Source organism: Canis lupus, chromosome 30 (assembly GCF_048164855.1).
Source record: "Canis lupus baileyi chromosome 30, mCanLup2.hap1, whole genome shotgun sequence".
Taxonomy (NCBI): Eukaryota; Metazoa; Chordata; class Mammalia; order Carnivora; family Canidae; genus Canis; species Canis lupus.
The window spans coordinates 25,035,059-25,047,490 of NC_132867.1; the positions used below are offsets into that span (position 1 = coordinate 25,035,059).

At 37.2% G+C, this 12,432-nt stretch overlaps 1 long non-coding RNA gene across 1 annotated transcript in view; it reads right to left on the minus strand.

The window, feature by feature from the left end:
- Positions 1-855: 855 nt before the first annotated feature.
- Positions 856-12,432, minus strand: part of LOC140621304 (uncharacterized) — a 78,754-nt gene continuing 67,177 nt past the window's right edge. The window contains exons 4-6 of the long non-coding RNA XR_012021029.1: positions 9,446-9,613; positions 1,813-1,923; positions 856-1,286 (exon numbers count right to left, since the gene is read on the minus strand). This is a non-coding gene — a long non-coding RNA (uncharacterized lncRNA). The remainder of the gene's footprint in view (positions 1,287-1,812; positions 1,924-9,445; positions 9,614-12,432) is intronic.

Here is a 12,432-nt window from a genome sequence, read left to right on the forward strand (position 1 = left end):
AAAAAATCAGTAGATTTAAGTAAAGCATATTATCCTTCATTCTGCGGGTGGGCTTATACAATCAGTTTAAGGCCTTAAGAGAAAAGACCAAGGTTTCCCCCCAAGAAGGAACTTGACCTCAAGATGGCAACATAGAAATCCTGCTTATTTAGTTTCCTAGAGCTGCCATAATAAAATATCACAGACTGGGTGGCTTAAACAATAGAGGTAGGTGAGAAATAAATTTCTATGTTGCCATATTGAGGTCAAATTCTTTCTCTGAGGTAGATACTATTACCCCTCATTTGTGTATGAGAACACCTAGGCTCAGAGAGGTCCTCCTGTTAGGAGAAATTATAGTTGTTGTGAAGATTCATTGTAAAGCCCTTAATGATACTACTTGCCTGATAAAGCATAGATGTTCAATAAACATCAGGTACTTTCTTTCCCTCTTAGCCTGTATACATGTTTTCTTATCTTCACTCTTGAAGGAAAGGGTTTGTGTTTATTTCATCTTTGTTTCTCCAGTTTGGTACATTGTTAGGTACTTAAAAATGTTAGTGGAATTAATGAATGGTCTTATGCTGCTGTGGTAGAGTATATCTAGTTGTTGATATATATTTTCCTTTAATAAATCATTCTTAAAAACACTTTAGAAGGACTTGCAAGTTGTGGAGCTGTTGACATTGTAGTGGGTGGTTCAGCGGAGAGATGAGTCAGATTTGAGTTTGGGGATTTGAGGGAAGAGACTGTTAAGCTAAAGGAAATGGGGCAGCATCACAAATAAAACTAACCAGGCAAGATATACCACAGACATCTCTGACATAAGAGTACACCAAAATTTTAAGTTCATTACTGTATATAATTTTCCATTACTGAGGATAAATTTGACAAGTGTTAATGAGACAGGATGTATCCTCATTAAAGACAAAAAAAAAAATAGGAAACACATTTACACCAAGTCACAGAAAATCTAGTTTAGATGAAATATTTTTCCCTGCCAGTAAATACATTAAAAGACCTAATTCATATGCAAAAGTAAAAATTCCTGGTAGTATGCCATCTGATGAAGACACTCGATTATTTAGTCAGTGTTCTCTCGAAAGAAACAGAACCAATCAGGTGTATACAGACAGAGAAAAGGATTTAGTATGAGGAAATGGTTCACATGATTATGAAGGTTGGCAAGTTCCAAAATCTTCAGTCACCATGCTGGAGACATAGGAGAGCTGATGATAGTGTACGTAGTTCCAGTCTAAATACTGGCAGGCTCCAGTCCCAGGAAGAGCTGATGTTTCAGTTAGAGCCTGAAAGCAAGAAAAAAAAAAAAACTACTGCCTCAGTTCAAAGGCTGTCAGGCATAAGGTGTTCTTTCTTCTGCGGGAAGGCCAGCCTTTTGTTCTACGAAGGCCTTCAACTGATTGGATAAGGCCCATCCACATTGGGAAGGGCAATCTGCTTCACTCAGTCTACCAATTCAAATGTTAATCTCACCCAAAAACACACCCACAGATACACCCAGAATAATATTTGGCTAAATGTCTGGGAACCCTGTGGTCCAGGTAATTTGACATATAAGATTAACCATAACATCTAACAAGGCACAATATACCATCGCAGGAGAGATTTCTATCAGAGCTTCATATGTCAATAAAGTATTCCTTTGGCAAACTGCTCTCTCTTTCCTCCTCCTCTGCTTCTTCCTTATACAAGCTGTCAGAGAAAGCACTTTGGGATGGAAGCTAAGGTTTTTGGTGCAGCACTCTGAACCACACATTTTACCGAGTACTCTTTCACACTGTCCCCACAAGTGGGGAGGCCCAGAGGACTCACCCAAGTGGCAGCAGTCTTGGGGAAGTCACTGCAGCCCAAACTCCACTGCTCAGTCCTGTCTATTTGAAAACTTCATCTTTTCAGTGTGCCAGGCATAGTCAAACTTGGGAACTGTAACATACAAACTAGATTCAGGAGACTTCTACACAGGCCAAGGGGGAAAAACATTAATTATGATGAGAGATACAACTGCCAAGGGGTCCACTAGCCAAAGCATTCCTTCCTTGTAAAGCTATATCAGAAATCAAATCATAATCAAAATATTGCTTAGTGAAAATGAATTCAGAGTAAGTGGGGGTTGATTTAAACAAGATGTTCAATGGCATCAAACAAAGAAAAATGCTATAATTTCAACAACTAGTATCAGACAGGACAAGACTTGGGAACAAATTTCTCTAGAACTCTCTGCCAAAGTGTACTTCATGAAATCTTTGCTACATTTTTTCATATGCCAGGTTGACCAACTCCCTTTCTGTTTAACACATTATTTATTTTAAAAATATTTAACAGGTTACAAATCAAGTTTTAATGATTTATAAACTATTTTGTGTCAGTAAGATGATTCCCATATTTCTCCTCTTAATTTCCTTAAGTTTTCAAGGAGAGTCTCACCACTTGACTTTGTGTTCATTAATACCCATTTGATCTTCAGCAATTCCATTCTGGCAACCTATTGCTGATCACAAAACGTAGTGGCTTAAAACAAAAACCATTTTATTAGTGTCACTGCTATTCTCAGCACATTCTCGGTTTTCAGCTCAGGTTCTTGGTATAACTGACATTAGGCTGTTCTAATATTTTTAAATGGTGTTTTGGGAAGGAGTAGCTTTTATATTTCCTACTGAACATTCTTCATTAATATGCTGCCTTCTAAGCATAATTTTACTTCTTACCATTATACAGTCATATCTCTCCTGTGTTCTGACCTCTTAGAAATCTGAGGAGTGAGTGGCTGACCAGTCTGTTAGACTACCCTATCTGAAGGTGTTAATAATGGTTAAAAACAGGTGATTTTGGGGCGCCTGGATGGCTCACTCGATAGGGCATGCTACCTTGATCTCCAGGTTGTAAGTTCAAGCCTCATATTGAGCTTAGATATTCCTTAAAAAATAAAATATTTAGGGGCACCTGAGTGAGTATCCAACTCTTTATTTCAACTCAGGTGTTGATCTCAGGGTCACGTGTTCAAACCCTACAAGATCTTTTTTTAAAAAATCTTTAAAAATATAAATAAGTAAATAAATAAAAACAGGTGATATTAAGATCACTCTTGAATGCCTTAAGCAAAAGTAGTTGGTAAATCTGAAATACAAGCATCAAAGCAGTGTAGATAGGAAAAATATTTGGTCTGGGCAGGGGAGATTTGAAGGTGAGGAGTTACTTCATTTATAGGAAAACACATGTTGATCCATAAGACCTAATTATTTGGTAGGAACTTCCATTTGGTGACAGGTGGCCCAAGGAGGTAAATTCCAATTTAATAGAAAGATTTTTAAAATTACATTAATCTTTATAAAGGGTTTATGATCTCTAGCAAAATTCTCATTCTACAAGTAATGTTAAATAATGAATCACCAACCTTGAGGCATCTAGTCTTCAACTTCATACCTCATGATGGGAGCATGAAATATTTTAAGGATCTTATAGGAGAAGGATCTCATTAGATTCCTGATACTTCATGGTCACTAGAATGCTGTGACCACAGAAGACATTTCTTTTTCTTGTGGTTTTCCACAGAAAACAGTGAGGGACAAGAATTTGCTTTTATTCTGTTGTGTTCATTTATTCAACAAATATTTGTTGAATGTTGCCATATGCTAGGAACTGACACAGCAATGAGCAGGTATGACCCTGCTCTAAGGAAACTTGAAGTATCAATAAAGTCTCTCAAACCTGGAATCATGTTTGAACTTTCCATATGATCCTTCCTTCCTTCCTACCTTCCTCCCTCCCTCCCTCCCTCCCTCCCTCCCTCCTTTCCTTCCCTTCTTCCCTTCCTCCTTCCCTTCCTTCCTCCCTTTCTCCCTTACTTTTGCTTTCTCTTTCTTTTTTTCTCTCTTTCTCCTTTCCTTTCTTTCTTTCTTATTTAGTACCTACCTATCTAGCTAAGTAGCTATCATCATCTTTCTATCATAGTGTACTGGTTAAGAGAACAAATTCTAGAGGTAGAAGGCAAGGACTCATATAACCCAGTTCCATGAAAAAAAAAAAAAAAAGAGTTTTAAAAGAATTACAGACAAATGAATGGATAGGTAGATGGATAGATAGATAGATAGATAGATAGATAGATAGATAGATAGATAATAATATAGGTAATAGATCAATAGAGATGCCAAAAAAATCATAAGTTCCTATTTAAAGCAGAACTCCAAAAATAATTACTGTTAAGTCCCAAAATAACTCTCTAAGAGCATTTTTGTCATAACTACATTGTTTTTTCCTTAAGAAATTATTCTCACAATATTTCCAGACAATAATTCCTAAATATTTTGTGAATCATTACATTCAACCTCATTTTTTCTTCTCCCTTGTGCATTGTTGGGCAATTAAACACAGTTTCATTTTCACTTTTCAAAATGATAGCATAAAAAAACAGAAGTGAAAGTATGAATCATAATATAATCAGGAGTTCATAGTAAGATGGCCATTTATAACTCAGAAACCCACAGGGTATTTCCAAACTGATGTCATTCATAGAAAGAATGCCATGTGTTGTGGAAGAATAAGAAAAATTACCTAGGCCACCTGGGGGATTTAGAATACATGTGGGATATTCCCAGCTAATTATTTTAATTTATTTTTAATTTTATTACAAATATCAATCTATTTCAAGCACTCAAATTGATACTCATCTTAGACGTTACACTGTATTCTGGGCTATGCTTTTTAATTTTGACACTATTCTTTTACTTCAGAAATCATCAAGATAAGTACTTTATGTAAGTCAAGGCTTTCTTTTATTTTCTTTAATTAAATTTATTAAATATATAAATATCCAGATTACCATGAAATTCTGTCTAATTATTTTACTTTTTGGAAAACTATTGGAATTAATCTCTGTTCAAATTATTAAAATTGATTTTATTTTATTCTCTTTGGAAGTGGAGGGAAGTAATATAAATATTATTTTTACTTTTTCCAACTAAATAATCAAAATAGGATTTTTCCTTTCTGCTATGTTCGGTTTTTTAAGAACTTGAAGAAGATTGTAGTATATGCTAAATATATTAGTGATACTACAAAGAAGAAACATTACCCAGAAATTAATTTCCTCTGGGTTATCTACATTTGCTTCAAAGAATTCTCAGGATACCTTAGTTCTGCCATATTTGTTGTTTTGTTTGCTAGTTGGTTGGTTGTTTTGATCCAGACCTTGACATTCAGTTAAGGACAGGCCAGTTGTATGCTTTTTTAATCAGTGGATGTTCCTGGTTTCCCATTAGCTAATGTCCACAGCATGGGAGACTCCAAGGAAGCCACACTATTCTCACCCAAGGAGCACCACAAGTTTGCTATTGGTGTCTGAGGTTTATCCATGAGCCCAGTGTTTTACCCACAATGTCTGGTCCTGATGCCTGCTATGAGCTGCTTTGCTGTCCTGAGTTTTTCAGTAAAGCTATAGGTAAATCTGCCAATAGGATGGGATGACCCCATGTAATTAAGGAAGAAATTTAAAAATATATCTGAAGATTAAATTCTTCCCTATTCCATAAGCAAATAGAAAGTCCACATGGATTAAAGACTTAAAAGCTAAAAGCAACCCCTAAAAGTTCTAGAAGATAATGTAGGAGACTATCTTATAACACTGAAGTAAGGAAAGATTTCTTAAAACATGAAAAGGTCATCAGTTTTAACACATGTACAACTCTGATAGGGATGTTGATAATGGGGGAGGCCACACATGCATTAGAGCAGGAGGTATATGGGAAATTTATGTATCTTCTGCTCCATTTTGTATTAGACTAAACTTTTAAAAATAAAGTTTATGAGGGGAAAAAAGGAGTAAACTATTAAGTATAAACTTAAGTACATTTGATAAGGTAAGTACATTTGATAACAAACATTTTAAATCTTTATACATTAGAAACCAAAACTAAAATTTAAAGGCAAGCTACAAATATTTACAATGCATTTGAGGAATAATCTAGAATAAAGAAAAGTATCCTAGAAGTAAGGCAAAGACAAAAACCCCTGAAAGAAATTAATATAAACCTTCAGTTCACAGAAGAGAATCTGTAAATGACAAATGATGATTTAAAAAAAAAAAGTAACTTGTTAGTAATAGGAACATGCAAATTAAAACAAGATACCCTTTCATGTCCTCAGATTGGAAAAAATTCAAAAATAGGTAGTGATGAGGAAGTAGGGGAAACAGGAACTTCCAAATTCTTAATGTTAATTCCTGATGATTAACGAACAATGAAGTTTTACTATAGGGAGTGTAGTTTAAATTTGAGAAGAGAAAGGTAAGAGATTGAGAGAGCAAAAGTGTGTAATTTTTTTAAAAGATCTATTTATTTATTCATGAGAGACACAGACTGACAAAGAGAAGCAGAGATAAAGGCAGAGGGAGAAGCAGGCTCCTTGCAGGGAACCTGATGCAGGACTCAATCCCAGATCCCGGGATCACGACCTGAGCTGAAGGCAGGCGCCCAACCACTGAGCCACCCAGGCACCCCTAAATGTGTATAATTTTGAAAGCATTTTCACAATATTTAGCAAGGTTTAAAGGCACTAACCCAGCAAGTCAACTTCTAAAGTATAAATTACAGAAAAACTCTTGCACAAGGACACCAGAATATTCACTGCAACATTTCTTACTTTTTTCTAAATATTTATTTATTTGAGAAAAACAGCATGCATGTGGGGGAAGGGATAGAGGGAGAAGAAGAGAGAGAATCTCAAGTAGACTCCCCACAGAGTGCACAGACCCCACGCAGAGCTCGATCTCATGACCCTGAGATCATCACCTCAGCCAAAACCAAGAGTCCGTCAGTCAACTGGGTGAGCCACCCTGGTGCCCCACAACATTCTTTATAATTCCAAAATGTTTGTTGTTGGAAGAGTGGATCCTCTTAATTTCCTTTGTCTCAATTCCAAGCATCTATTTTCTCTATGGAGTTTTACTATTCTCTTTTTACATAGTTGGAAATCAGGCAAGGACCCTACCTCCTTGGTCCCACAGACTACTCCCGTCTCCTCTCTACACTGCCTTATTCCCTTGGAAATATCCTAACTTGGAAAATTCACCTTCCATCATGTTTCTGGCCCAAACACTTGGCCAATGCCCACAAATCCTCCATTTGGCCTTTTCTGGCAATCTTGCCTGATTTCTTCAGACTTGCATTATTGGAAATTAATAGCTAGAAATATTATCCTGGCTGGCTCACACTCCCCCAGCACCAACTATTTGCACAAATAAGGAGGAAAAGACATATATATAGGGAGAGGGAGAAAGGAAGAGAAAGAAGAAAGAAGAAAGAGAAGGAGGAGGAGGGGAGGAAGAAGAAAAAGAAGAAGAAGAAGGAGGAGGAGGAGGAGGGAAAAGGTGGTGGAGGAGGAGGAGGAGGAGAGATTAATAACCTCAAATTATTAATTGTGCTATTAATTATTAATTATTATTAATTATTATTGTACTATTTTCTTCTAGAAAATCTCTAGACAGTGACACCCACACACAAATTGGTGCCTAGCTCTGTGGGTGGGGTGAGGAGAAAAGTATAGATGTCTGACAAATTTCTTGTCTCATCTAGAAGTTTCTATTCATACCTCAAGTAGAGGTACCTTCATCCATCAATAAACTTCTGCTGACTATCCTTCCCATTCTAGGAACTTGAGCTTGACACAGGTAAGGGCAGAACTTCTGAAGCAGGATATTATTGCATGGGTGTACTTAACCAAGAGGAGACCTGACCTGGGCAACTTAAAGACAACTCTACAGAGAAAGGCCGTTAGTAACTACAGACAACTTGGGTGGTCCAGTCATTCTCTTCCTCCTGAATCAATATCCTTCTTCAAATCTCTGTGCTCACAAAGTTAGAAACAGCCCTCTGTCCCCATTAGTGGAGAGATAATGAGGCTGGCTGTCATACTGGTATCCAGCCCTCCTCTCACCTAGCATCCATCACCAGAATGGTGATCCACTTTTTCTTTTCTCCTATCTGTGTCTTCCCTTTCCTGATATAATGAAGGGAGGGAGGGAGGGAGAGAGAGAGAGAAAGAGGGAGGGAGGGAGGGAGGGAGGGAGGGAGGGAGGAAGGAAGGAAGGAAGGAAGGAAGGAAGGAAGGAAGGAAGGAAGGAAATCCCCCCCATACCTCCTTTAAGTCACAAATCTGAAGAATTGGGTGAGTACTTATCCCATTTTCTCTTTGATCAATCACAAAACCTGGGGTTCTTGGGTTGGGGAGATGGTTGTTTGTCTTACATTGCAATTTGAAAGCAGTCACTGTTTATTAACTGATTAGTTTACAAAAATAATCATGATAGATATCTTAGTTCATTCTTCTGTTAAAAAGAAAAACCACAGACCAAAAGTGGTATTACTTGGGTTAAGGCCCTAGGTTAGTAAAGCAAGACTTAACACCTAACTGAATTGCAGTTTCAACTCCCTAAATAAGTAACCTTTAACCAATTGACATGAGAATTTCCTCGTCAGCACTAGGAAATTTCCTGATAGACCACTTCGTTCCCCCTAGGAAGACAACCTTACCTAGAACAATGGATTCTTTGCTTATAACCTCCTTACTTCCACTCCCTCTCTGCCTTTCAACCTTTTCTTTTCTATAGCCCTTAGGAGCTCTCTTCTACTTGTTGGATGGAATGCTGCTCCATTCATAAATCAACTAATAAAGCCTTTAGATCTTTAAAATTTACTCGGTTGGATTTTCATTATTCAACACTTCTAATAAGCCTGTTGATTTGGTCTTCCCATTACTAACATCTCTACCTTCTATAAAATGAATAGTCTTTTTCTTCAATCCACCTCATACAAAAGATAATTAGAAGAACCAGTTGAAGTCGTTTGCTAGTTTGAAGCATTTGCCAGTAGTGTAGGTCTCATGAACAAGATCCTCCACTCAGACAATGCCATATTTACCAGGAGATTCAACAATCAATTCTTGTAAATTTGCCATAACTGTGAATGAAAAAAATCATTTACTGACTTCAAGTGTGGATACCCCCTTGCAATATATGGTGCCACAATCCTTAGCATGCTAACTGAAATGTTGAGTTTAACGAAGATACCACTGAAGGTATGGTGAAGACAAAGAAACTGCAACACCTTTCAGGCCTTTGGAGTCACGCCATGAATACTGATCCTGATGATAAATGCCAGTGTGAATTCCACAGGTACATGAAGTTCAGCTTTTCTTGCCATCCTAGCTATTCTTTTCTCTCTTTTTTTAATTTTTTTAATTTATTTATTCATGAGCGATAGAGAGAGGGAGAGACACAGGCAGAGGGAGAAGCAGGCTCCATGCAGGGAGCCGGACATGGGACTCGATCCTGGGTCTCCAGGATCACACCCTGAGCTGCAGGCAGCGCTAAACCCCTGCACCACTGGGGCAGCTCCATCCTAACTATTCTTGTAGCAGTTCTTTACATCTGTCTATATTCTTTGTGATAGCTTACCTTTATCACAGGTAAGTTTTTCCTTGCCTTTCAAAACATCTTTTGGGCAAACTTCTTTCTTAAGTTGAGGTTCAGTTCTGTGAGGGGTTTTTTTTTTTCTTTTTCTTAAGGGTTCTTGGCATAACAGTGACCATCCATTTTTCTCTTCTGCACCTTCCATGGTTCCAGCTGGAAAAGAAAACCACATAATCTGCTTTTTACTTTTAATTTTTGTATCAGACTGATATCATCCCCTTTACTTTGAACTTGCTTTTGCTCCCCCTCACTATGTATTATAAACATCTCTCTTGTATGGGACACTGATAGATCCCAACACATCATTTTCCATCGTGTGTGTGTATGCATGTGTGTGCACACATGCATGTGCCATAATTTATTTAATTCCCTATACAAAAGCATTCAGATTGTTTATGGTTTATTTATTTTAAATATTTTATTTATTTATTCATGAGAGACGCAGAGAGAGAGAAAGAGAGGTAGAGATATCGGCAGAGGCAGAATAGGCTCCATGCAGGCAGCCAGCCCAACGTGGGACTTGATCCCAGAACTACAGGATCACACCCTGGGACAAAGGCAGGTGCTAAACCACTGAGCCACCCAGGTGTCTCTGTTTATGGTTTATTGATGCAACAAACAATGCTACAAAAAGCATTATTCTATATATGTCCTTTATCACATGTACTTCTTTAAATGTAATTAGAATTCGTCAACTAGAGTTTCTATATGACATAGAATCATTTTAATTCAAATAATCACTGCCAGATTTATTTGCCAAAACAGTAGAAAAATTCACATTTCTATCACCAAATACTGGAATGCTCAGATCCTTGGGTATCTGCCAGCAATAGTTGTTATTGTTTGTTTAAAACATTTGCCAACTGGACAGGTGAAAAATATTGTCACAATTCAGTATTCTAAGCCAGAGGCTAAAAAGTAAATCCAAAGCAAAATATGCCTGAGAACCTGAAATTCTTAGTTGCACCCACTGATATCTCTTTCTCCACCTGACGCTGGTTTGAGACCTGCTTCCCTCTTTGCAGAGGTCTGAGAAAGTTAGAAATAGTCAGTGTTTTCCTTGGTAGTGTTTTCTTAAAGCTCAACAGGATTATGTCAACTGTTATTACAAGGAAAGGCCATTGACACACTAGTTTGAAAGGAAAAGGTGTGTCCACTGGCTAAAATAAATAAAAGGGCAAAACACATAGTAGCAGTTATAAAATTTAATAGTTACAATAGCATTGAGGAAGCAGGTAAGACAAAGCCAGGCTCAATGCTTATAAATTCAGGGTGTCTCCTGAACTTTCACAGCCTAATTTGGGAAATGAAATGTCAAACATCCTTGAAAAGTTCTGATAGTGGCATTGATATTAAAGGTTTCCAAAGCGTGGTAACTGTGGTCCTACTTTTGACCTCACTTGATACCAATGATTTCAGAATGATTCATGACTAATGAAAGGGTGACCAAGCGTGAATTACATAACATACTGATAAATGGACACACTCAATTTCGTTTTACAACAAAACAGAAATTGATGTGATTGTTAAACTTCAACATTTATTTCATTTTAATTCAACGTCTGGATGAAATTATTCTTTATAAGTGGCAAGTGATTCCTATTAATTGATGGGGCAAAGTATTGACTTGCAGAGGATGTGAAAATCATCTAACGCTCCAAATCATATTGATCGTACATCGAGGGAGAGAAAACACTATGAGGAACGATACCACAAGGGCAAGTTTGCTGCAGTTCCTGAAACAAGTAGAAAATTTTGGCATGAGATCCGTTAGGAAGCTCAGGAATAAAATGTTCTATCTAAAACATAACATAGTGTGGGCATAACTCACCGGGCAGTATCTGCTATGTCAGAGATCAGAGAAGGAAATAATGGATTTTTTTAATGGATTATATTAACACAAAGCCTCAAATGAAACCACATTTACATGAAAGCAGCACAACTAGGGGAAGAAAATTCAAAAGATAAAATAATAAAATTAAATTTCAAATAGACCACCCATGGTCTTAAGTTGCTTCACTTCTACAAGTCTTAATTTCCTCATTTATTTTTTTATTTAAATTCAATTAATGAATATATAGAGTATTCTTAGTTTTAGAGGCAGAGGTCAGTGAGTCATCAGTCTTATATAATACCCAGTGCTCATCACATCATGTGCCCTACGTAATGTCCATCACCCAGTTATGCCATCCCCCACCCCTTCCCTTCCAGTTACCCTGTTTGTTTCCTACAGTAAGAGTCTCTTGTGGTTTGTCTCCCTTTCTGATTTTGTCTTGTTTTATTTTTTCCTCCATTCCTCTATGATACACTGTTTTGTTTCTTGAATTTTCCATGGATGACTGAGATCATATGATAATTGTCTTTCTCTGATTGGCTTATTTCACTTAACGCCCTCCAGTTCCATCCACGTCATTGCAAATGGCAAGATTTCACTTTTTGATGGCTGAATAGTATTCCAGTGTGTGTGCACCACATCTTCTTTTTCCATTCATCTGTCGATGGACATCTGGGTTCTTTCCATAGTTTGGCTATGGTAGACATTGCTGCTATAAACATGGGGTGCAGGTACCCCTTCAGATCTCTACATTTGTATCTTTGGGGTAAATACCCAGTAGTGCAATTGCTGAGTCATAGAGTAGCTCTATTTTCAACTTTTTGAGGAACCTCCATAATGTTTTCCAGTGGCTGCACCAGCTTGCATTCCCACCAACTGCTTAAGAGGGTTCACCTTTCTCCACATCCTCACCAACATCTGTCATTTTCTGACTTGTTAATTTTAGCCATTCTGAATTAACGGACTACTACTATGTAAAAAAATATATATATATATGAATTCAGATATATTTATGGTAAAGATAGTGAAAAGAGACATTCATGCTTAAATAGCATGTACACATTTCCGTTTGCTTCTCACATGGTATTATGATGTCTGTGGGTCTGCATATCAGTCTCACATATTCATCTATAAGCTG